Source organism: Hetaerina americana, unplaced genomic scaffold, assembly GCF_022747635.1.
Source record: "Hetaerina americana unplaced genomic scaffold, ioHetAmer1.1.p SCAF_9, whole genome shotgun sequence".
Lineage (NCBI taxonomy): Eukaryota > Metazoa > Arthropoda > Insecta > Odonata > Calopterygidae > Hetaerina > Hetaerina americana.
In genome coordinates this window covers 81,696,639-81,722,644 of record NW_027287538.1, presented here as the reverse complement: position 1 = coordinate 81,722,644, position 26,006 = coordinate 81,696,639, and positions in this window count along the sequence as shown.

Here is a 26,006-nt window from a genome sequence, read left to right as displayed (position 1 = left end):
TCCTATACGCGTCTCCGATATGGGCCACAACCCCGGCTTTTGCAATAAAGAGAGTCCAATTCTGGGAAAATAAAATGGCCCGCAGGATAGGAGGAGCCCGTTGATTCATTCCCAACAGAATCGTATTCAGAGAACTTAACCTCATAACTACACATAGCTCTTACACTTAACCACATAACTCTAGGGCAAAGAGGGCAGGCGTGAACACATCATCCCCTCAGAATTAACAATTATGGGACATACATAGATCCTCTAAAATTGAAATCAAAATACATTTACGTAGCGCCTTACTGAAATTTAAACGCAAAGTACTTTGCGAGCACTTGGACACTGACCCCAAAGCTTTCTAGTCATATGTTAGGGAAGTAAATGGGAGTAAACAAACCGTGGCTTGCTTAAGGGATTGTAGCAATATAATTCATACAGACAGTGAGGGTAAAGCTAGCATCCTAAATTCATTCTTCCAAAGCGTTTTCTCGAATGATGTTGCCACCGCATATCCCCAAGAAACAATACACACTCAACCAATGGAAAATATAACAGTGGACCAACAAGGAATTCTAAAATTGCTTAATGAGATAAAACCCAACAAATCCCCGGGTCCCGAAAATATACCAGCTAGGGTGATAAAACAATTAGCTCCAAACATTGCCCCGTACCTTGAATTTACATTTAACAAATCCCTCACAGAGTGCTAAGCACCTAAGATTTGGAAAACATAGCACATAACGCCTATTTTTAAAAGTGGTGACAGGGAGGACCCCAGTAATTACAGACCTATATCTCTCACTTCTACCTGTTGCAAAATCTTAAAGCACATAATTGTCAGTTCAATAATGAGACACCTTGACAATATTAACTTTTTAAGCGACCATCAACACGGATTCTGGAAAACCCGCTCCTGCGAAACCGAATTAGAATTATTTACACATGACTTACTTTAATCGGGAGAAAGAGGTAGGCAAGTGGATGCCATCTTCTTAGATTTTAAAGATGCATTTGACTGGGTTCCCCAGGGTAAACTCATTCAAAAATTAAATGTCGCGAGTGTAAACAAGGGCGCCATCAATTGGCTTGAAGATTTTCTTTCAGAGCAGGAATATTTTTTTTCTCTTCTACATCTACATACCTGTAATACCCCGCAGGCCGCCGCCAGGGCGTCTGGCGGGGGTTTTACGTCACCAACCATAATAAGGAACAATAATACACGCAAAAGAACAACGTGGAGGGGATCGAGATGGTGTGGGGGCTAATGTACTGGCTTCCCACCCAGAGGGTGCGGGTTTAAATCCCGGCGGTGTTGAATATTTTTCAGAGGTATCTCGATCCCTACTTGATGTACTTTGTGGAGGGCACTTTCAGTGAGTACGCCGTCCGTCGGATGGGACGTTAAACTGCTGACCCCTTGGCGCCTTTCGTAAAGAGTAGGCTAATGCCGACGCCGGGTTCCTCTCCACCCTTCATCCTTTCCTGTCCATCCCCTATGGCGCAAATGACCTCAGCAGTCGGTCGCCTCCCCTAAAACCTACTACTACAACAACATGAAAAATTACACCCACAGCAGCGCACACACTCATGCAAAAATCCCTTCATCCAATACTCATGCAAACACATATACCGCAAAACAACTTAAAAAACTGCACCCCAGGATACAGCACGAAAGCCATCCTACAACACGCAAGCCAGGACAGAACAAGCAAGAATGTGAAACACCACTACCCCATGAACATGCACCACAAATCACTATACCCCCAAAGAGACTAAAAGGCAGGGCACGCGATCCATCTTTTTAGGTAGCAGGAATTTCCCACCGCGGAGAGGGACGTGGGATTGAAAGGGAGACCTAAAAACAGATGAACAGAACACGAATGAGGTCATTCCGAAAGAATGGGTTATTATAACAAAACACACAAGGTTAGTGGAAGACCATGCATTTAAGTAGAACTCATTATTTTTTAGACGCTGAGGGTGGCAAGTGGAATTTTCGCTATCTATAACCCTGCAGTTGCTATCCCGTATTGTCCGTGGGAAGAAGGAGTCTTTGAGGCGGCTAGTTCTGGCATCTATTTCCAGAATTTTATATCCATGATTCAAGCGAACAATGTATGTAGGAGTACGAATAATTTGCGAGACCTCGGTGGTGAAACATGCGGATCTAAATTTATTTAATAATTTCAATCTTGCATTGAATCGTCTCTCTTCTAATGATTCCCACCCCTAATCCATGAGCATTTCAGAGACGCTTTGCGATTTATCGCAAGAATGTTTTACGAAACGGGTTGCCCTTTATTCTCAATTTCCCGAATGAGGCCTTTTTCACTCAGATCCCACACACTACATGCGCATTCTAAATGAGGCCTTACAAGAGCGTGGTCTAAATTATGGGTGGTGTCCTAACACCCCTCGCAACATGATTTTGCGGCGGCTTGCGGGGTATTAAGTAGATGTAGATGTAGAACAGAGGGTAGTCTTTGATGCCGCTAGTTCCGACAGCGTTCGAGTCACGTCGGGGGTACCTCAGGGAAGTGTAATCGGGCCGTTGGTTTCCTTGATTTTTGTTAACGATTTGAACCGCGAAGTGAAAGGTAAAATTAGGATGTTCGCGGATGACACGCTGATCTATCGGGAGATATCTGGGGATGAGGATCGTTTTATTCTAGCGCAGGATTTAGATTGCAGTACTAAATGGTGTTGTAACTGGGGATTGACATTAAATTATAATAAATGTTCGGTGGATTTATTTAAAATATCAACGGGATTTGCTTACAAATTAGCTGGAGTTGACCTAGTAGTAGTTGATACGGTAAAATACCTAGGTGTAACACTCACAAAAGACTTAACTTGGGGGACTCACATACGTAAAGTCTGCGGTCAAGCATATAAAAAATTGGGATTTATTAGACGCATTGTCGGGAAAAGTGACTCGAAGGTCAGGAACGTTTTTACAACGCTCTTGTAAGGCCTCATTTAGAATACGCATGCAGCGTGTGGGATCCGAGTGAAAAAGGTCTCATTCGGGAAATTGTGAAGGTTCAACGTCGGGCAGCCCGTTTTGTAAAAAATTCCTACGATAAAACGCAAAGCGTCACCGAAATGCTCATGGATTTGGGGTGGGAATCATTAGAAGAGAGACGATTCAATGCAAGATTGAAATTATTAAACAAAACATGGCACACACTCATGCAGGAACATCCCACACACCTGCAGACACACAAACCACTTACTTTAAGGTATCATTTAAAAAACTTTAGCCTAAGGTATCAGAAAAAGGTTTTTGTTTGAATTCTTATATTATGAAATTAAGTCTACTGAATATTAGCTGCCCTTCAGTGCAACAATTTCAGAGTGTAAAAATCATTCGCCTTGACTGGGATTCGAACCCAGATCCCTCAATATCCGGTCGAGTGCTTTAGCCACTTAAGCTACCGAGGCGTTCTAGTTCCTTTAAAAGCCCCAAAATTTCAGAGTTTAATAGGACGCCTCGGTAGCTTAAGTGGCTAAAGCACTCGACCGGATATTGAGGGATCTGGGTTCGAATCCCAGTCAAGGCGAATGATTTTTACACTCTGAAAATGTTGCATTGAAATGCACATTAGCGGATGACTCCATTAAAAGTGACTGTTGCGGCATCTCCCGCAGATTCTTTGGAATTAGCTGCCCTATTCGGTATAGATGGCTATTGTGTGAATTAGCTAATTTCCTTAAAATTTGCATATTGTTTTATTATCCATTCATTCGACCGAATGCCTTTTTATTGCAATTATACACAATTGAAAATACTTGATATTACACACACACATTTCAAATTTCTATTCTCGCATGATCAATTAAATGTCTCATTATAACAGGTTATTAGCCACCCTTCATTTTAGATTTAAATACCTAAGAGAAAGGGGAAGTGAATCTCATGTTATTTGGTAGAGTTTTTACTGGGGAAAGTTGAAATTATTCATGAGCAGATTATACTTGACAAGGGTTATGTACAGCTGCATTTCACCAACTTACACGTAAGTAAGTCAGTTCACTAACGTAAGAGTTTTCTGAAACCAATTCAGATGATTTCATCGCATAGTCTTCAATGCACGGCGCAGTGAGTATGACCCAATGGCGGCGTTTATCTTCGAAACGCGGGTAGCGCTATAAAAGGAAATCCATTTCCACGGAAAAGTCATGTTTATAAATTTCACCATAATATGCTCACGCGTTTGCATATGCCTTTTTAGTAAATTTGAAAGAAAGCCAGACAAACAGAACTGTATTATGTAAGTGAATTACTTTGTTATAATCCGTATGCTCCCGTGAGCCTGCATCGTGGTGCTCGTAGGCATGCTTAAATTTACATGCCTACTACTAAGCACCACAACAGTTACTCCCTTTGCTTTGGAGCGTGACTTTTCTAAACTATCCACTCGAATAGTTTCTCTGGATTGAATTTCATTAATACCGATGGAAAACATATCCTCGTATAAAAGATCTAATAGGGGTGACGTCGGTGTTCGCGTGGAGGCAAAGGAGGGGAGGGGGAGGAAGGTAGGAAGGAGGGGGACAGGAGAGGTGGGCAGGAAAGGAGGGGTTGGGGGAATGGTAATGGAGAAATGAGAGTGGGAACGGCGGGGTCATTTCTCCCGGGGAACGAAGGTGGGCGCAAACGTGTGCGTGTGCGTTAGATCACGGGGTCCTCCTCTCCTCCGCGGCCCTCCTCCGCCCAGCCGAGGAGGAAGACGGACACGACTGAGATGTGATGGAGAGAAAGAGGGAAGAGTTTTCCTCGAGATGTAGCGAGGAGGGGGGTGGGGGATAGGGGGAGGGCGAGGGGGCGTCAATGCGAGGGACGAGGGTGCGTGCGTGCGATGGAATTGGATGGGGGGCAGGAATCCCAAGTTTATTTTTTTATCGAAGCCTTCGGATCGGCGGAGTTCCCGGGTGTGTGGGAAGGAGATGAATTTAGGGGAAGGGAACGGTGGAACTTCTGCACTCCTCTCCCCCTCTTATTCTCTCTCTCTATCTATCTCGCTCGCACACACACACACACCCCAGTCACATATATGTTTAAATATATAGGGGCATGTACCCACCACCCCATCGGGGAGAGGCCGCCATTGTTCCCCCGCCGGTCGGGAGACCGCCTCAATATCGCCACCCCTTCCACTCTGTGGCAACTTGTAAAACTTTAGGCGAGTGTCTGTGGAGGGGGGAGTGTTGAGGGAGATGATATGGCTCGGAGGAAGGACGCCGTTGGTGGAGGCGGCGCGGAAAAGACGAGAGAGATTTATTTAGGAGGGCAAGAAGGGCGGATCTTTCCTCGTCTCCCCACGCTTGTTTCCTCCGACGGGGGCGCCTGCCTTTGCCGCCCTCTTATACGGCGAAGAAATCGAACATTTTGTTTCGCTTGTGGAAAGAATGTCCGTCGAACAGAAGCCACTTAGTGAAATCAAATCAAAGCGGTCGCACGCAGACTCGGTTGCCAATCTTAAGTTTGGTTCGGATAGGTGATGATAGAGTTCACTTGGCACAACCTTAAGTACTATTTCTTAACAAAATGACAATTTATCAGGATATTATTAGGTACTGATAGTGAATCAATGGTGGTGGGTTTGGGTGCAAACAAAACGGGAATATTTGAAGGTTACAGTGTTAGGGTAACACCCTGGGAAGGTGAGTCCTGGATAAATATAACGTGGGATCTACACGTCGGGGCATTTGAAATATCACCAAATATTTGAAGTATAAAAGTATTGTTTAATATTAGTTATGAAACGATAATTAGAATTTCTCCTTTTAGATAATCGTATATAAATATAAATTATATGGGTCGCGGTAGTCCAGTGGGTAGAGCGTCGGACTGCTGACCGGAGGGTCCCGGGTACGATTCCCGGGCAAGGTACTCTAGGCACCTGCAGCTCCACCCAAGCTATGTGGTTTTTCTGGTACCAGGTCTTCCTGGGAAACCATAACCGGCACAGGGAAAGGAACTGGCCCCGCTACCCTGATGTATGAATTTTCACACGCCGTATTGGGCTTAGTATTGGGTGAACTCTACCATCACCTACTAAACCGACCTTCGGGTTGATTACTTTGTTTATATATATATATAGCCGGGGGCTGCCCGGCATTGAACCTTCTCAATTTCCCGAATGAGGCCTTTTTCACTCGGATCCCACACGCTACATGCGTATTCTAAATGAGGCCTTACAAGAGCGTTGTAACAACGTTCCTGACCTTCGAGTCACTTTTCCCGACAATGCGTCTAATAAATCCCAATTTTTTATATGCTTGACCGCAGACTTTACGTATGTGAGTCCCCCAAGTTAAGTCTTTTGTGAGTGTTACACCTAGGTATTTTACAGTATCAACTTCTACTAGGTCAACTCCAGCTAATTTGTAAGCAAATCCCGTTGATATTTTAAATAAATCCACCGAACATTTATTATAATTTAGTGTCAATCCCCAGTTACAACACCATTTAGTACTGCAATCTAAATCCTGCGCTAGAATAAAACGATCCTCATCCCCAGATATCTCCCGATAGATCAGCGTGTCATCCGCGAACATCCTAATTTTACCTTTCACTTCGCGGTTCAAATCGTTAACAAAAATCAAGGAAACCAACGGCCCGATTACACTTCCCTGAGGTACCCCCGACGTGACTCGAACGCTGTCGGAACTAGCGCCATCAAGGACTTCCCTCTGTTCCCGCTCTGAAAGAAAATCTTTTACCCAATTTATTGCGCCCTTGTTTATACCCGCGACCTTTAATTTATGAATGAGTTTACCGTGTGGAACCTTATCAAATGCCTTTTGAAAATCTAAGAAGATGGCATCCACTTGCCTACCTCTCTCACCAGATAAAAATAAATCATGTGTAAATAATCGTAATTGGGTTTCCCAGGAGCGGGTTTTCCTGAATCCGTGTTGATGGTCGCTTAAAAAGTTAATATTATCAAGGTGTCTCATTATTGAACTGACAATTATGTGCTCTAAGATTTTGCAACAGATAGAAGTGAGAGATATAGGTCTGTAATTACTGGGATCCTCCCTGTCACCACCTTTAAAAATAGGCGTTATTTGCGCGGTTTTCCAAATCTTAGGTACTTTGCACTCTGTGAGGGATTTGTTAAATATAAATTCAAGGTACGGGGCAATGTTTGGAGCTAATTGTTTTATCACCCTAGCTGGTATATTTTCGGGACCCGGGGATTTGTTGGGTTTTATCTCTTTAAACAATTTAAGAATTCCTTGTTGGTCCGTTGTTATTTTTTCCATGGGTGGAGTGTGTATTGTTTCTTGGAGATATGCGGTGGCAACATCATTCGAGAAAACGCTTTGGAAGAATGAATTTAGGATGCTAGCTTTACCCTCACTGTCTGTATGAATTATATTGCTACAATCCCTTAAGCAAGCCACGGTTTGTTTACTCCCATTTACTTCCCAAACATCTGACCAGAAAGCTTTGGGGTCAGTTTCCAAGTACTCGCAAAGTACTTTGCGTTTAAAGTCCAGTAAGGTGCGACGTAACTGTGTTTTGATTTCAATTGTAGAGGATCTCTATGTGTCCCATAATTGTTAATTCTGAGGGGATGATGTGTTCACGCCTGCCCTCTTTGCCCTAGAGTGTATCATTCTCTGTTTTCGAAGGGCTTTTCTAACGTCTTTATTGTACCACCTGGGGTCGCGATTTGCTTCAGCGTATTTTATAGGGGTGATATGGATGATGCCTTTTTGCATAATATTGACAAATTCTGTCCCAGTTTCTTCCACGGTGGCATGATTTAAGCCGGTTTTGAACTCGGGTAGTGAAGAGTTTAATTGATTGGCAAAAGATTCAAAGTCTGCTTTATGGTAATTATAAATTTTTATTTTTGGTGTAACAATCTTTTTTATTTCTATGTCAAGTGGATATTAACTGCTTTATGGTCACTCAAGCTCTCGTCAGTTGATACACTAATAAAGCGTTCTGGCATGTTTGTAAGAAATAGTTCCAATATGTTCTTTTCACGGGTGGGCATTCGTACTGCTTGATGGAAGGGAGTTTCCTTGAAACAATGTTATCAAGGAATTGCAAGATTCGCGATCGCGGGTCCCAAATTTAACGATATTGCTGTCCCAATCTATACCAGGGAGGTTAAAGTCGCCACCAATTATGTTGATGCTGTTATTATATTTACGTGTAAAATTGTAAATTTGATCGTTGAGGGTAGGAAGTGTTTTCAAATCTGAGTCTGGAGGTCTGTAGAAAGAGCATAAATTTATGTTGGGTTGATTGGTCCAAATTAAGGTGCACCAAGCACTTCCTATGTTATTATTTTCAAATGAAACTTGCCTGCTTTTAACTGCCACGAAAACCCCTCCTCAGGGTCTTGTATCTCTATCGTGTCGGTAAACTTTGAAATCTATTGGGAAAATTTCTTGGTAGTTTATGTCATTACACAGCCAACTCTCTGTGTCTTATACTATATCAGCGGAATGAGCTTGGATTATGTGTTCTAGATCCGCTGATTTGTTTTTGAGGCTTCTGCAATTTTTAACAAGTATAGTTAAATTATTTTCATTTTAAATAACGTCCTTATTTGTGACTGACTGTAATTTAGGACGCCTTTGTGGGGTAGTGCGTATCACATGTCTTTCTAAATCAATGCCAGTGTTGTCGGTGACTTTTAAATCTTTATTAATTATAATATACGCGCTATCCCCAGATGTTACCGACCCACTTAGTGACCTGCCCTCTATCCTAAAAAAAGCCTACAGTGGTGGAGTATCCTATCCGCTACCTTATTCGCCGCTTCCGCCGTGTAATGGACCCCAGATCGGTTAAGGGGAGTCCTGCGAGATCGGAGGGTTGGCCTCAGGTCGACGAAGGAGGCTCCTATGTCCGAGCAGAATCTCAATAGTCTCTGGTTTATGCCCTCCACTTGGCTCCAAACCAGAGACCCGCGATCCTCCCTCGGAACGATGCTGCAGACCGTTAGTCCCAGCCGAACCCCCTCGACGCCCTGGACGCGCTTCACCTCGGAGCTCAGTTCCCTAAGGGAACGGAGAACCTCCTCGGATCCACGGTCCGTGACGTCGTTGGTGCCCACATGGGCCACGACCTGCAGCCTAGAGCACTTCGTGCCTTTGACCGCCGCCTCGATTGCCTTCGTCACCTGAGGGACTCCTCCGCCTGGTATACACCAGGCGGTCACCCGTTGATCGGCGCCTACGCGGCGCGCCCTTTCCCTCAATGGAGCCATTACACGACGGACATTCGAGCTACCTATTACTACAATTCCCTCCCTTCCCGTTCCCTGACGTCTTACCCTAGGCAGTGCCCTCGGAGTAGGGATAGGGGCTGCAGGTACGGTGGTGCTGTCATCTGACAGCACCTGGTACCTGTTGGAGACGGGGATGGTATCTGCCTCCGCAGAGTCCAATCCACGCCGCAGCGTTACCTTCCCCTTGCCCCGAGAGATGACCCTCCAATCGTCCGACCTACGGACGTGAGACAATCCCTCGTTGAGAGATGGGACACGGGGTAGGTCTCTAATCGCCCAGCCACGTGCAGCATTTGGACGAATCCGTGCATCCCTATGGGCGTGGTGGGTTTTCGTATTTCCACCCCGAGCACCATCTCTCCTGAGGGGAGCCCTCCGACCAGCGATCTCCGATCGAAGCTCCCGCACCATTCTCTCCAGTATGACAATACGGGCCCTTAAAGCCGCGCATTCGCCATTGCCTTCGAGCATGGCAACAGGGGACCTAGATGAAGCCATCCTAATTTATCTACCGAGTTCCCAACAAAAGCTAACTTGTATACGCTGCGCTAAAATTTCTAAGAGGGGTTAGGTAATTTAGCTCAATCAATAAGTTACGCTTTGGAAGAAAGTAAAGAAAAAAGATAGTAAAGAAAAGAAAGCACTCACCGATAACCAATAGGATTTGACGTACAAAAAGCACCGCAAGCCACTAAGAGTACCCACTAGGAATACCTCTCCACTACTATGATGTGACTTTACTGCAATGAATACTCCCCCACCCAATCTACTTGGTCTGTTCCTTCTGTAAATTGTGAAACCGTTTGGAAAAACCTCATTGTTTGCTATATCTCCCGTGAGCCAACTTTCCGTTCCAACTACTATGTCTGCGTTTGTACTGACAAAAATAAGTTCAATATCCGATATTTTGTTTCTAATGCTACGGCAGTTTAATGTTATAATTTTAATTTGGTCAATTACTTTTTGTTTTTCGGTGTTATGTACGCTAACAAAACTCTTTTGATACGATTCGTGGTTAACAGAGGCAAAAGAATTACATTCACTCGCATTGCTATCTGCTATGAATTTAGAGGCACCAATTTTATTTAATTTACATGAGTTTTATGTTGTTTTAACGCAAGTGTTTGTTTGTTCAATTTTTTTGTGGGTTTGAGAGGCATAACCTGCACTGAATTGACAAAAAGCGCTGGATTCTGCTTCATTTATCCCAATATATGACCTACGCTCTTGCCTACCAGCTATGCTAAACCCTCGAAACGTGTTCGTGTAACCTACGCGCTACCAACTGCGATGCCTCGGCAGTATAATGGACCCCGGAGCGATTAAGGGGTACCCGACACGATGAGAGGACAGGCCTCAGATCAACGATTGCGCTGGGCAAAGCGGCTTTCACAAGGAGGAGGGAGTTGATGATACGGACGTCGAGTAAGGATATTAAGAAAAGATATGGCAAAACATTGATATGGAGCGTAGCTATGTTCGGCGCGGATACGTGGTCATTGAAGCAGGAGGATAGACGTAGACTGGAGGCTTTTGAAATGTGCGTGTGGAGAAGAATGGAAAAGGTGAAATGGACCGAGAAGAAAACAAATGAGGAAGTACTTGGTATGGTGGACGAAGAGAGGGGTTGGCTGGGAGAAATCCTATGGAGGCAGGAAAAGTGGCTGAAGGGGGTGTTGACAGGCCGTGGGACGTTGAAGAGTGTGATAGAGGGGAGAATGTTGGGCAACCGAGGAAAGGGAGGGGGCAGGATAGGGATGTTTGACGGGATGAAGGGAGGAAGAAAGTATTCAGGGATGAAGAGGGACTTGATGGAGAGTAGGATGCTGGATTTTGTGTTTTGTTATGAGTCACAAAATATTTATTACGTAACTGTGTCCATCCAACAACCTGCCTTAACTGGTAGATTACGTAATAAAAAATACCTTTTGGCTTTGTTGCTAAGGCTAATGGTTTGAAATTTCATATTTTCAGCACAAAATTCATTGTTGAGCGAATGATTATAGCAATTTGCATATCCATACATTATACGAATGTATATTAAAACATAAGGGTCGAAATTTAAAGATATTTATTGAAATCACAGCTTTCTGAGATCATTTAGCTTTAATAATGCTGAATTAAACTCAAAAGGTGCAGTAAATGGACTGGAGAGTGTGCAAAGTACATGCATATTGGCAATATGTCTTAGGGAAAGAGAAATTTGAAATGAAACTTGATGATAAATTTATGGACTGGCGATAAAGCCATTTGCAAAGAGAAGAAAATATGTGACAATTAAGTTCACTTAAGATGCATAAAAAATGTTGGTGTTAACATTGAGTGTAGTATTGTGTTACTCAGAGACCTGGTCATGAATGCAAAATAATGAACGAAGAGTATATGCCCTTGGGATCAGGGCAAAGCAAATATTAGAGTACATAGGTTTCAATTGGTATGGAGAATGACGAAGGACTAAGTGACAGATTCTTAGACGAAGTGGACTAGGAGAAGAGGCACTGCAATTATATTCGAGAATGGTGGAAAAAGTGGGTGGGGAGAATTACTATTCAGATGTAGCCGCACATTTTTTAGGAAGTAAAACGTAAGAAAACGAATTGTCGAGAAGAAGAGAACGTGCTCCAACGTTACTATGAATGCAAATAGAAAGAATGAAGCGCTAACAAAGCAGATAGATCAAGCTAGATATCGTTGGTCAAGTAGGGTTAAACCCTAAAATTAGAGAAATGGCACTGAAATCCCTTTCCAAGCGTAAAGACACTCAGTAGCACCTCAAATATGGCGTGACTGTAAATCACAATCACACATCTAAGTGTCCGTCCGATCGTCTTGAAGTGAGGACTTACTACTTCTTATATTCCCCCTTTGGAAATACCTACGCAGATATGGATAGGTGGAAAGCTGTTTGCCAGCCAGCCTCTTACTCACCTCCCGCTTCAATACCGAAGTCTCCTGCCCACATATCGAATACCGCCTCCCCCTTAGCCTTTCCCTTCGCCCCCCCCCCGAATGATAGAAACCCTTTCCCACCCCCGATGGCTGCCTCCGGAAACTTTCCTTTCACACTCCCCAGGTGTGACCACCTCACCCCACACACACTCAGATAGGTAAACCATCTCTCTCTCTTCCCCGGTTTCCTCAAATGGGCCAGAGGGAACGGATGCGAGAGAGCGGGGGAGGCTTTGGATGATGAAGTTTCCCCTTCGCTGGACTCCAAACGCCTTCTTACCTGCGGGATATTGACAACTTCCATCCGCCCTTGCTCGTGCCTACCCCCACCCCACTCCCTCCGCCGCCCCTGATCCAGCCCCGAGGGGCGAAGAGGATGGAATGGGGGGCGGGCAGAGGTGAGGAGGGAAGATCACCCGAAGAAAGGAGAGGGGACGGCGAGGAAAAGGCTTCTGCAGCGGTGCGGTCGGGAAACTCGTTTCAGGATTACCCACGTCGTTCCAACATACCGATCGCAGTGCTGGCGCCTTCTCCTGCCAACGACGCCTCCTTCTCCCGTCCCCGGCGCGCGGGGAGAGACGCTTTCATGCAGACACGCAGACGGGAGAAGAGACATGACGCATCCTTCCCACCCTCGGCCGAAGACGAAGGAAATACCAAAAACTGAGCGACGACTCCGCCCCGGAATATATAACGCAGAGAAAGTTATCACCACCGATCGAAGTTCACTCCTAATTTGATTCTAACGAAGACATTCAACTTGTAAATTTAACCTTCAATTTCCTTCAAACAAAATATTTTAAATAACAACTATTAATAGCCAAAAGGTTACTAGCACAGGATGTAGATTGCATTACTAAATAATGTTCTAACTGGGGATTGACACTAAATTATTATAAATATTCGGTGGTGAATTTCTTTAAAATATCAACGGGATTTGCTTACAACTTAGCTGGAGTTGACCTGGCAGTAGTTGATACAGTAAAATACCTAGGTGTCACATTCACAAAATACTTAACTTGGGGGACTCACATACGAAAAGTCTGCGGTTAAGCATGTAAAACATTGCGATTCATTAGACGCATTGTCGGCAAAAGTGACTCGAAGGTCAAGGAACGTTGTTACCACGCTCTTGATAGGCCTCATTTAGAATATGTATGTAGCGTATGGGATCCGAGTGAAAAAGGTCTCTTTCGGGAAATAGATAAGGTTCAACGCCGGGCTGCCCGTTTTTTTACAATTCTTAGGATAAAACGCAAAGCGTCACCGAAATGCTCATGGAGATGGGGTGGGAATCATTAGAAGAGAGACGATTCAATGCAAGATTGAAATTATTAAATAAATTCAGATCCGCATATTTCATTACCGAGGTCTCGCAAATTATTCGTACTCCTACATACATTGGTCGCTGGGATCATTCATATAAAATTCGGGAAATAGATGCCAGAACTAGCCGCCTGAAGGACTCCTTCTTCCCACGGGCAATACGGGATAGCAACTGCAGGGTGATAGATAGCAAAAATTCCACTTGCCACCCTCAGCGTCTAAAGAATAATTATTTCTACTTAAATTCATTCTCTTTCACTAACCTCGTGTGTTCATCTGTTTTTAAGTCTCCCTTTCAATCCCTCGTCCCTCTCCGCGGGGGGAAATTCCTGCTACCTGCAACGTTGGGTCGCATTTCCTGCCTTTTACAGTTTCCGGGGGGTAGTGATTTGAGGTGCATGTTCATGTGGTAGTGATGTTTCACATTCTTGATTGTTGTGTCCTGGCTTGCGTGTGATGGATGGCTTTCGTGCTCCATCCTGGGGTGCAGTTTTTTGTTGTTTTGCGTTATAAGTGTTTTCATGAGTGTTGGATGAAGGGATATTTGCATGAGTGTGTGCGCTGCTGTGGGTGTAATTTTCAACGTTGTTGTTTTGCATGTGGTATTGTTCCTTTTTACGGTTGGTGACCTAACACCCCCCGCCACACACCCTTGCGGCGGCTTACGTGGTATTATGTAGATGTAGATGTACTTACGCTGGATTGAAGATCAGGTACATACAGGGTTCGTCCGGAAAATAAGTGTACTGATTTTTCCCGCCGCTCCAGGCGCGCCCAGCACCGCTCTGACGGGCTGCGATTGGAGGGGCGTATGTTGGCAAGCGACGCTGAAAAAGGCAGTCGGCTCTGAGCTGTGGTGTATTGAGGACCTCTGTTAATGCGAACCTCCACGCTCGACCCACGTCACGGAACGCGATGCCGAAGTTTTTGGAGCAGCGTTATTCCATCAAATTTGCGGTAAAGCTTGGGAAATCGTCTACCGAAACTGTCGGTATGATTAACCAGGCTTACGGGGAGTCAGCCATGTCCAGAAACATGATCTTTCGGTGGCACAAGATGTTCGTGGAGGGCAGAGAAGAGGTCGACGACGAACCACGGCCTGGACGCCCATTAACGACACTCACCGACGAAAATGTGCGAAAAGTTCGCGATGTCCTGAACTCTGATCGTCGTCTTAGTGTTCGGATGATATCGGAGCAGTGTAATGTGCCAAAAACAATAGTGCACGAGATTATTAGGCACCAATTACAGATGCGAAAAATTTGTGGAAAGTTGGTGCCGAAAGTGCCCAGTGATGATCAAAGACTCAATCGTTTGGAAATCGCGACACAACTTGCGGATCACTGCAAAAATGATCCACATTTATTAGAGAACGTTGTTTTGGGTGACGAGACGTGGATCTTTGAGTACGACCCGGAGTCGAAGAGACAAAGTGCGGAGTGGCACACCCCATCATCACCCCATCAAAAGAAAGCTCGCATGAGCAAATCTCGGATCAAGGCGATGCTCATTGTCTTTTTTGGCAAAAGGGGAGTCGTCCACTACGAATTTGTACCTGAACGACAAACTGTAAATGCTGCATTTTACGTCCAAGTGCTCGAAAGGCTTCGAAAACGAATCGCCCGCGTCCGGCCAGCGATCAAAAACATATGGCGGCTGCATCTACATCTACATCTACATAATACCCCGCAAGCCACCGCAAGGGCGTGTGGCGGGGGGTGTTAGGTCACCAACCGTAAAAAGGAAAAATACCACTTGCAAAAAAAACAACACGGAAAATTACACCCACAGCAGCGCACACACTCATGCAAAAATCCCTTCATCCAATACTCATGCAAACACATATACCGCAAAACAACTAAAAAACTGCACCCCATGATGCAGCACGAAAGCCATCCTACAACACGGAAGCCAGGACACAACAAGCAAGAAATTGAAACACCACATGAAAATGCACCACGAAACACTCTACCCGCAAAGAGTCTGTAAAAGGCGACCCAACGTTGCAGGTAGCAGGAATTTGCCCCCGCGGAGAGGGACGAGGGATTGAAAGGGAAACTTAAAAACAGATGAACAGAACACGAATGAGGTCATTCGGAAAGAATGGTTATTATAGCAAAACACATAAGGTTAGTGGAAGAGCATGCATTTAAATACAACTAATTATTTTTTAGACGCTGAGGGTGGCAAGTGGAATTTTTGCTATCTATAACCCTGCAGTTGCTATCCCGTATTGTCCGTGGGAAGAAGGAGTCCTTGAGTCGGCTAGTTCTGGCATCTATTTCCCGAATTTTATATGCATGATCCAAGCGACCAATGTATGTAGGAGTACGAATAATTTGCGAGACCTCAGTGCTGAAATATGCGGATCTGAATTTATTTAATAATTTCAATCTTGCATTGAATCGTCTCTCTGCCAACGATTCCCACCCCAAATCCATTAGCATTTCGGTGACGCTTTCGCATCACGACAATGCGCCGTCTCACACCGCGCTTGTCGTGTCGGACTTCTTGGCCAAGCACGGCGTGGCAACGCTGCCGCACCCGCCCTACAGCCCGGACCCTGCACCACCGGACTTCTTTCTGTTCCCGAAAAAAAAGAGGAGTTTGAAAGGAACGCGATACGGGACTTTGGACGCCGTCAAAGAGGCCGTGACGACGTGTCTTCGAGAGGTTCCCGATGATGCCTTCGCGGGAGCGTTCCAGGAATGGGAATGCCGCTGGAACAAGTGTATCGACTCACAAGGGTCCTATTTTGAGTGTAATAAATTTTTTTTCCTGAGCTCAGTACACTTATTTTCCGGACGAACCCTGTATAATAATTAGGAGCAGACAATCAAAGGAGTCTGATAGTCTGGCTATAATTTTTACTCTGCCATTACGTTAAATTTACACAACTCTATTGGTAGTCGCAAATAGATACCTCTCACTTCGTCTAAAAGACGGACTACCGGACAAAGGACTTTCGGCCATTATTTCTTTGTTTTTTCTACCGTGTCTATGAATTCATTGATCACGTAACCTTTATCACATTTCAATCTCTCTCGTATTTTTCAAATGTGACCGAATGAAAATGGAGCAGAATACCCTGATGAGGTCATAAAATTTCCATGCACGTATCACTCGTTTTAAAAAGAAAAAATATCCTAGATGCATTTAACATGCGGCGGCGCAGAAGGGTTGGGGTCTAATGAATGAGCGACACGAGTTGGTCGCTCAGAAAATACTTCATCAATGCACTGTTTGGTGAGCTTTGGAATCACAATTGTATGCAGCTAGGGGCGAGTAGGGAAGAATTGGAAAAATTAAAGAACACTAAAAGCGACGCGTATATCTTGCCAAATAAAAAGCTCCGGTGAGGTTCTAAGTTTTATGCTGCTATTAAAAATTGTCGCTAGAGATTACTAAAAGTTAATCAGTTCCATTTATTAACCCACTCTATTAAAAGTCACTGACTAAATTATACTGATGACTCGTCTACAATTCAACTGTGAGCTACTCCATTCTCCGACAATTTGTTTGCATTTTTTCACCTCAATTTTCTGACCAGCTGTTATTTTCATTGTAAAATAAAGAGGACACTGCTGGCATTATTTGGATTATTCACTGAATGATGATATATTTCAAATGGAATCTCTCATAAGAACCTAAAATACGAGCATGCGGGAGAATGCTCGGAGGAAAGCAGGCATGCGAGCCGGAGTACCCAGGCGGAGCTTCGAGAACCCCTGGCCTCCTCATCTCGATCGCCCCTGGTGACGGCGTGGAATTGTTTACGCGCCGCCCATCCCGGAGCAAAGCGCACCCATTTGTACAACCGTAGGCCTACGACGAGAGCGGGAAGGACGAATAAAATGTGGAGGGGCGATTAAGATTGCTGAAAAGGTGATAATAAGGTGGACGATACACAGCGTGCCACATCGATATTCGTGCAGGCATAAAGAGAAACAAGGCGACCTGACAGGAGAGACGGAGGCACCGTCTCCCCAAGGTAGCACGAAATTTATTTCTCCAAGTACCCATTCACCGATGGATAAGGATAGCAGCATAAAATAAGGCTCGAAGATCTTTATTCAATGAGATACAATAGTATTTGTTTCAAAATCAATAACAATACAAAGAGAGCCAATGTCTACATATATGGAAAGGTCCAAGGATGAATTGCCAACTAGATCGCGAGCTACTCTCTAGAGACTTAGACAATATCTCGGAATGGTGCAATAAATGGGGATTAACACTTAATATAGATAAAAGCGCAGTTTTGAAATTTTGGAAAAAGGAAGCGAAGAACAGGATGTAAACTACGAAATAGAGGGTTCAGTACTGACTACGGCCAATCAAGTTAAATATTTGGGGGTTGTTCTAACGCCACGCCTTTCATGGGGAGCACATATCAGGACAATATGCGGATCAGCTTTAAAGAAACTTGGCTTCATAAAACGGGTGGTGGGGAAATGTAATGGGAAAGTTAAAGAGAGGTGTTATTTCGACCAAGTTAGACCTCATTTGGAATATGCCGCAAGTATTTGGGATCCTTGGGAGAAAATTTGGCAAAAAGAATTAAATAAAGTCCAGAGAAAATCCGCTAGATTCGTTAAAAATTGTTATAGAACACATTTTGCGTAAGTACGCCATCCGTCGGATGGGACTTTTAACTGCATGTGATCCCTAGACGGAAAGACGCCTAGGTCTTTCCTTATTCAAGTAGGCTGATGCCGGCACCGGGTTTCTCTCCACCCTTCCACCTTTCGCGCCCCTCCATAATGGCGCAAATAACCTCAGCTGTTAGTCGCCTCCCCTAAAAATACTACTGCTATTCGTTTGCTTTTCTTTCTGTTTCATTATTTCAAAATACTGTAACAAACCAGAAGAAACTAGTGGATTTTAAATGAGACGAGATAGCTGACCTGCTGCACAGAAAATCTAACCATGGTAGTTATTATGAAACTAGGAAAAAGAACGACGCATCCGTTGATGATTTTAGAGAGACCATTTGATATTGATCGTTCTCTTGCGACAAGAGGGCAGTGAAGCGTTTTTGTCGGATAAAAGTTAATTTATCAATCATTAAGTCATGAGAAAGATAATATTTAATGCATTCACGTCCGTGATTCTAATAATAACAATGTTAAGAATCAAATGAGTAGATTTTCCCCATTTGGCGTCAGTAAGGCCGATTTGTTTTCCCTTCTGCCCTTCAAAGGACGGTGCGCCTATACGGGCGAGGAAACATATGATCTCATCCGAGAATTTAGGTTACTTCCTCCCACAGAGCTGCTCCCGCGAATAATAATCTCGGCCCCTTTACCCCCCTCCCCGTTGCCTCCATTCAATCTTCATACACTTCCCCTTTGTCTTTTGTTTACCTGCCTACTTCCTTACTTTCCTGTGAAGACGCCCCTCTGCCTAAAATGGAGGCATGCATATTGTAAATCGCCCCTCCGAGACGGCAGAAACTAAACTTGCCACAAACAACAGTACCTAAGGCTTACTCTCCCACACCACGGACTTGAAACTACTTCGTCCTAACCCACACGAAAACATGGAACTCTGGGAAAACTTTTAAGAGCGCCAGCTCACTCATCCAAGCTCGCGCACGCACAAATGCGGACTCAAATATGGCTGAGGCCAAGCAACATAGCAAAAGAGGGTGTGTTTGTACTGTGCACAGTATCAATCTTCTTCCTCATCATTCTCCGATGGGCCAAGATCCGTTTCCTCTGTCGTGAACAGTAAAGGATAATAAGGCTATCAGTTTTCTTTAGCAAGCTTGCAATCGTGGATTTGTGTAGTCATTTATAGATATTTATAGTGTTTCCCATCAGAAAAGTGAAGCTGATGCTGATTCAGAGTCGATAACCATTCGCCTGGGATTAAGCATTTAGTATGTACTACAAATATTTAAATTTAATATCTAATAACTTTATTCCATGAAACCATTTAATATCTAATAACTTTATTCCATAAAAAGTTAACCGACGAAATGCTGCAACAATAATTCCGTAAGTTCTAGTTCATAATAAACTTGTGCACTGCATAAAACTCGATATTGTTAGACCACAATAAGGGCCACAATATTCGACCCAAACGTAGATTTGATTGCTGAAGGTATATATCACAGTGTACTGAACACCGTAACCACACTCGGCGTGTGAAATTCATCTGATTTACTTGATGGCCTGATTCTTTCCTAGTGACGACAATTGCGGATTTCCAAGGAGATATTGTGCTCGGAAAATCCCGCAAGGTGCGCCCAGATTTGAACCCGGGCCCACCAGTCACTAGGCGAACTTTCAAGTCAGTTAGATACCTATTACCTTGAAGTTACTAAATGTTTCGGAAACAGAAACTTACGAATAGTAAAGAAGGAATTATTGTAGGCCAAACTAAGGAAGGGGTTACAGAAATGATAATAGTCGACAAACTGTACAAGGCCTAATTTTCAATGGGTCATATACCTTGAATGAATCACACCAAAAAACCCACATTTACTATTTCTGTTTATTTAGAAGAAAAGCAATGAAAGTGTTTAGCCATTTTATTTTCATAAATACTGGTATATATTATCATTAATTTTCTTATTTCATCTGCTATGAGAGTTGATGTTAAGTGATGTTAACATTTTCTGAAATTGTATGTTTGATAAAATAAAAGTGGACACGGTCCATCGAGAAGCCATTGAGGTAATAGAATCAAACGTAAGAAGAAAGCAGCCACGGCATTTGTGCATTATCTTTTTCCTGATACAATGCTTTTTATTTACATATCATAATAAAACGGGTCCCTTCCAATTATGAGATTCCTGTAGCCCTGTCGCTGCGTCGTTATGCATGCTACCGTGCCCAGTGAGCCAGAAACAGATATGATTTTTGAGACACTGTCGTCTGTAGAAGATTCGGAAATTAAAGCAGTGACGGCTGAAGCGAAGGCGAACGAATGCGATTGGTAAATGTAAGATTTGTAACAGGCAAACGATTTCTCACAATAATATTTGGAGAAGGCAATGAACAATGAAAGGGGAAAAAATAAGAGATTATTAAAACTTTAATAAACAATTAGAAGTCACTGCTTATCCAGCGAGAGAAAGGATTAAGGATGGCAGATTCGATTTCCTCTTGGTAGTGTCTTTAGCGTTAGATCCAAATATTTTGTTTTTTCATTTAATCTGTCATACATTATTCCCCTACTAGTTCGATGCAGCATCTAGCCGTTCCAGAATTATCTGAATGCTCTTGAAAGGGGATGAATATATCAATCAGATTTGTAAATTCTACTTCAATGTTTAGGCATGAATATTGATTGAGAGTACATTTCTACTTAGTGATAAGCAGAGAAAATGGCAATATTGTGTCTTGTAATTGATTTGAAATAAATTCTGATATTCTGCAAACTGTTTGCCTCCTTCCCGCGTCCATTTACAGAGGTTCATGTTTAGGGATTTTACTAAAAAAAAATTTCGTATTGAATGCTTTTTTCGTAAGAAACCTTATTGCGCATGAGAAAGAGCAATGACTTGGAGGAGGTAGCATCAACGCAAACTTCTTTTCTCTTCTTCACGTCACTCCACCTCCGATCAACACCCGTCTCACGAATCAATCTTCGCGCGCGCCCCGTCCGCCATCGGCCCCAAAACGCGGCGGGCGGTGGCGGTGAGAGAGAAGACCTCCCTTTGACACCCCTTATTTCTCCGCGAGATTTGCGGCCAAAACAACCCCTTCTTTATTATATCCCGGAGCTCCTAGTTGGCTGCGGTGATCATTCATTCATCCGAACCGTCAGTCCGGATCCAGAAGGCACCCGCGTCGCCGGGGAGGGCGGCAAGGGGGGAGTGTCTGCAAGGCGAGCGAAAGATTTGGATGGAGAGATGGCCATGAAACATTTAACTGGCTGGAGGGGGTGGCACCCGCGGATGATTCAAACTTTCCATCCGTCAACATCGCTCGCGGAGAGTCCCCGGTACCAAGCCTTCCTTCCCCGGGGCACATGCCACGGGAGAAAGGGGGCGGGAGGATTATGAAGAGGAGCAAAGGGATGGGAGGTGGCCCAAGGATACCACCCCTCGCGAGGCTTTTAAAACTCTCGCCCGGAAAGCCCTGCGCCCCCACCCCTTCCAAGCTTGGAGTGAATCCTAACAAAACAATGCCGCGGCGTGGGAGAGGGAATAGGTGAGGGGGAGCTTTTGGACGGGGGAGGATTGGAAGAGGAGACGGGGGAGAATTTTGGATGAGGACGGCGGCCAGGGTGGCCAAGAGAGTGGAGGGTGGGGGGAGGAGGCTTTGATTCGGGGAGGGTGGTGGGACGAGAGGCGAAGGGGGGTGCCCCTTTCGCCTCTCTTCCCCCGGCCCCCGGTTCTCCAGATGGGGAGGGGAGTGGGGAGCGCGTGGGGAGGGATCCATTGGAAAGCGAGATAAGGGGGGGCTGGTGGTAGTGGCCGAGGCGGGGTGGGCCCAGAAAGTTTTCGCCTTAAATGGGGAGGCTTGGGATATGCCGTGGTGAGGTCAAAGATTAAGGCGGCCAAGGGGGATGAGGGAGAAGGGAAGGGGAGGAGGGAGAAGGGAAGGGGCGGAGGGTGAGGAGAGGAAAGGTTGAGGGGAAAAGATAAAGACTGCGGAATAAGAATAAAAAATGGCTTGGGAAGTGAATAAAGAAAGGGAAGTCGATTATGAGGAGAAGTGAGTCGATTATGAGGGCGAGGCGTAAGGCGAGAGGGGGCTCATCTGCTGCGGTGACCAGTGAGAAATGCAGCGCGACCATTTGGGGGCCACAGGGAAGCAGCAGGCCGAGGAATAGGCAGGGATGGATGGTTGATTCAGCCTACCCACTCGAGTCTTTACGCATTTAAAAGCAGGGAAGTTACTTCTACATCTACATCCACTTGATACCCCGCAAGCAACCGCAAGGGCGTGTGGTGGGGTGTGACACCAACCGTAATTTAGAAATGAAAAAAGAACCGCATGCTAAAACCACAAATTCAAACATCCAGTAAAAAACATGGTATACATTCATGCAAGAACACTTACACCCCACATACATACAAACACTTAAACTACATCTTACATACACATGCACCTTAAAGTATACCTAAAAGCTTTGCAGTGTTTCACTTTGCTCCGACTTGTAAATTCAATGTTTTTAATATTCCTAAAGTGACTTAGGTTTCTTACTATTATGATTCCTAATTGTTCGGGGAAAGAATGAGTGTTTGTATCTATCTGTCCTGGAATCTATCGCCCTTAGTTTATCTTTGTGGTCTGATCTACCTAAGTAGTTTGGGGCCATTAGAATTCCTTCAGTGCCATAATTAAACTCGTTTATTCTGAACCTTTCTTAAAGTCTGAGTCTCGCTTGTTCTCTCCGCGCTTCAAGTGGTTCCCAGCCTAAATCCCCTAAGAGACCTGTCAAATTGGGTTCTTATCATAACAATTTTTAACGAATCTAGCGGATTTTCGCTGGACTGTATCTAATTCTTTTTGCCACATTTTCTCCCAAGGGTCCCAAATACTTGCGGCATATTCCAAATGAGGTCTAACTAGAGTAAAGTAACACCTCTCTTTAACTTTCTCATTACATTTCCCCACCACCCGTTTTATGGAGCCAAGTTTCTTTAAAGCTGATCCGCATATTGTCCTGATATGTGCTCCCCATGAAAGGCGTGGTGTTAGAACAACCCCCAAATATTTAACTTGATCGGCCGCAGTCTGTGCTGGACCCTCTATTTTGTAGTTTACATCCTGTTCCTCGCGTTCTTTGTTCCAAAATTTCAAAACTGCGCATTTATCTATATTAAGTGTCAATCCCCATTTATTGTACCATTCCGAGATATTGTCTAAGTCTCTAGAGAGTAGCTCGCGATTTAGTTGGCTCCTTATTTCCCTGTATACCACCGTATCGTCAGCAAATAACCTCAGATTGCTACCAACGTGTGTGCTTAAGTCATATTAGGAACAGAAGAGGCCCTATTACACTTCCCTGGGGGACGCCCGAATTTACATCTCTATCCGTTGAGCACAACCCATCAATGACTACTATTTGTTTGCGATTTGATAAGAAGTCTCCAATCCAATTAATTATTTTCTCGTTGATCCCATAGTATTTAAGTTTATGCAACAGTTTATTGTGTGGGACTTTGTCGAAGGCTTTTTTGAAATCCAGGAATACTGCATCGACTTGTGTGTTGTTTTCTCCCGATCTAAGTATATCGTGAATGAAGAGACCAAGTTGTGTTTCGCAAGATCTGCTTTTCCTAAATCCGTGCTGGTTGTGGATTAGTATTAGTTTTCCTAATATCAAGAAATCTCATAATGTTAGTGACAATAATGTGTTCCAATATTTTACAAGAGATGGATGTTAAAGAAATATGTCGGTAATTGGTTGGTTTATCCCTATCGCCGCCTTTATAGATGGGAGTTATATGGGCTAGCTTCCAGTCGCGAGGCACTGAGTCTTCTTCTATCGATTTTAGAAAAACAATGTGTAAAAACGGGGCAATGTCTTCAGCTAATTCCTTTAATATTCTAGCGGGTATTTCTTCCAGACCAGGTGCCTTGTGTGCCTTTATACTACGGAGCAGATGTACTATTCCCTGCTTGGTCAGGGTAAGATCGCTCATGTGTTCCCCGGGTGGGTGTGGAGGATCGTTTGGTGCGTTTGTGCTTTTAATGTAGACGCTCTGGAAAAAATGGTTTAAAATATTTGCCTTTTCCACGCTATCTGTAATGATTTCTCCATTTTCCGTCTTCAAAGATTGAACGGTTGGACGTTTACACTGTATTTCCCTAACGTAGGACCAGAATGACTTTGGATTTTTCTCAAGATGTTCGCTTAGCATTTAGATTATAAAGAGTGTAGTGCTGTGCTCATAGTACTTATCGTCTTACTACGACATTCTTTTAGTTGCTGTTTGGATGAATTCATAAAAACTAAGTTTGAGTTTGGACGGGATGTACGTCTTCATTCCTTCGCGTAAAATATTTAATAAATAATTCCAAGTGTTCTTTGTTTTGGTTGACAGTGGTTTTGTTTTGTATTCTGGTAATTTCATTTTTAAATATTCTCGTAGTCCGTTAAAATTTTCCTTGTTTTATGGGTATATTTTACGTATTTCTTTGTTTATTTTGACGAACTTAGTTTTTAACTCTACAAGAATAGCCTTATGGTCACTGATTCCGTCTATTATTTCAATGTTTTTTTAATGATTTTTTGCATAGAAGTCGCAGAAATATCTAGTATGTTTTGGCCCCGTGTTGGTGATTTAAGAATTTGTTCCAAGGAGTGTTTTGTGAATATATGAAGTAGTTCTTGGCATGAATCTCGGTTTTTGGCAGATTTTTGTACGCTGTACATGTCCCAGTCAATTGACGGTTGATTGATGTCACCAGCGATTATAATATTACTGTTGCTATGTCTGCTGCTGAGAGTGGATATTTGTTCGTCGAGCTTGTGTAGGACATCTGTGTTAGAATCTGTGGGTCTATAAAATGAACACACGAATAGGCTTCTACCATTGTAATCCCTAATTTTGCACCAAACGCTTTCTATGTCATTTACGTCGCATTCATATCGTTGGCAACTAAGATGTAACTTTACTGCAAAGAATACTCCCCCATCCAATCCATTTGGTCTGGCCCTTCTGTAAATTGTGAAACCGTTTGGAAAAGCCTCATTGCTTGCTATATCGCCCGTGAGCCAACTTTCTATTAACTACTTTCTATCAACTACAATGTCTGCGTTTGTACTGACAAAAATATGTTCAATATCCGATATTTTGTTGCTAATGCTACGGCAGTTTAATGTTATAATTTTAATTTGGTCAATTACTTTTTGTTTTTCGGTATTATGTACGCTAACAAAATTTTTTGAGACGATTCATGGTTAACAGAGACAAAAGAATTACATTCACTTGCATTGCTATCTGATATGTATTTAGAAGCACCAATTTTATTTAATTTACAAAGGTTTTATGTTGTTTTAACGCTAGTGCTTGTTTGTTTAATTTTTTTGGAGATTCGAGAGGCATAACTTGATCTGAATTGACAAAAAGCGCTGGATTTTACTTTATTTATCCCAATATATGACCAAAGTCCCTGCCTACCAGCTATGCTAAACCCCCGAAACGTGTTCGTATAACCTACGCACTACCAACTGCGATGCCTCGGCAGTATAATGGACCCCGGAGCGATTAAGGGGTAGCCGACACGATGAGAGGACAGGCCTCAGATCAACGAAGTCCGCTCCGATTCCCCGGCAAAATCCCGGAAAAATCTAATTTAAACCCTCAATTCGGCTCCAAACGAGCCTTCCGCGGTCTTTACGCGGCACTATACTACATATACTTAATTTAATCGGGACCTTCACATCTGTCTCGACTCGTTTCACCTCCGAGTGCGTCTACTTAAAGGTGCGCTGGGTCTCTTCAGATCCACGTTCCGAGGCGTCGTTTGTCTCGACATGAGCCACAATGCGTAGCTTGGAGCAGCCCGT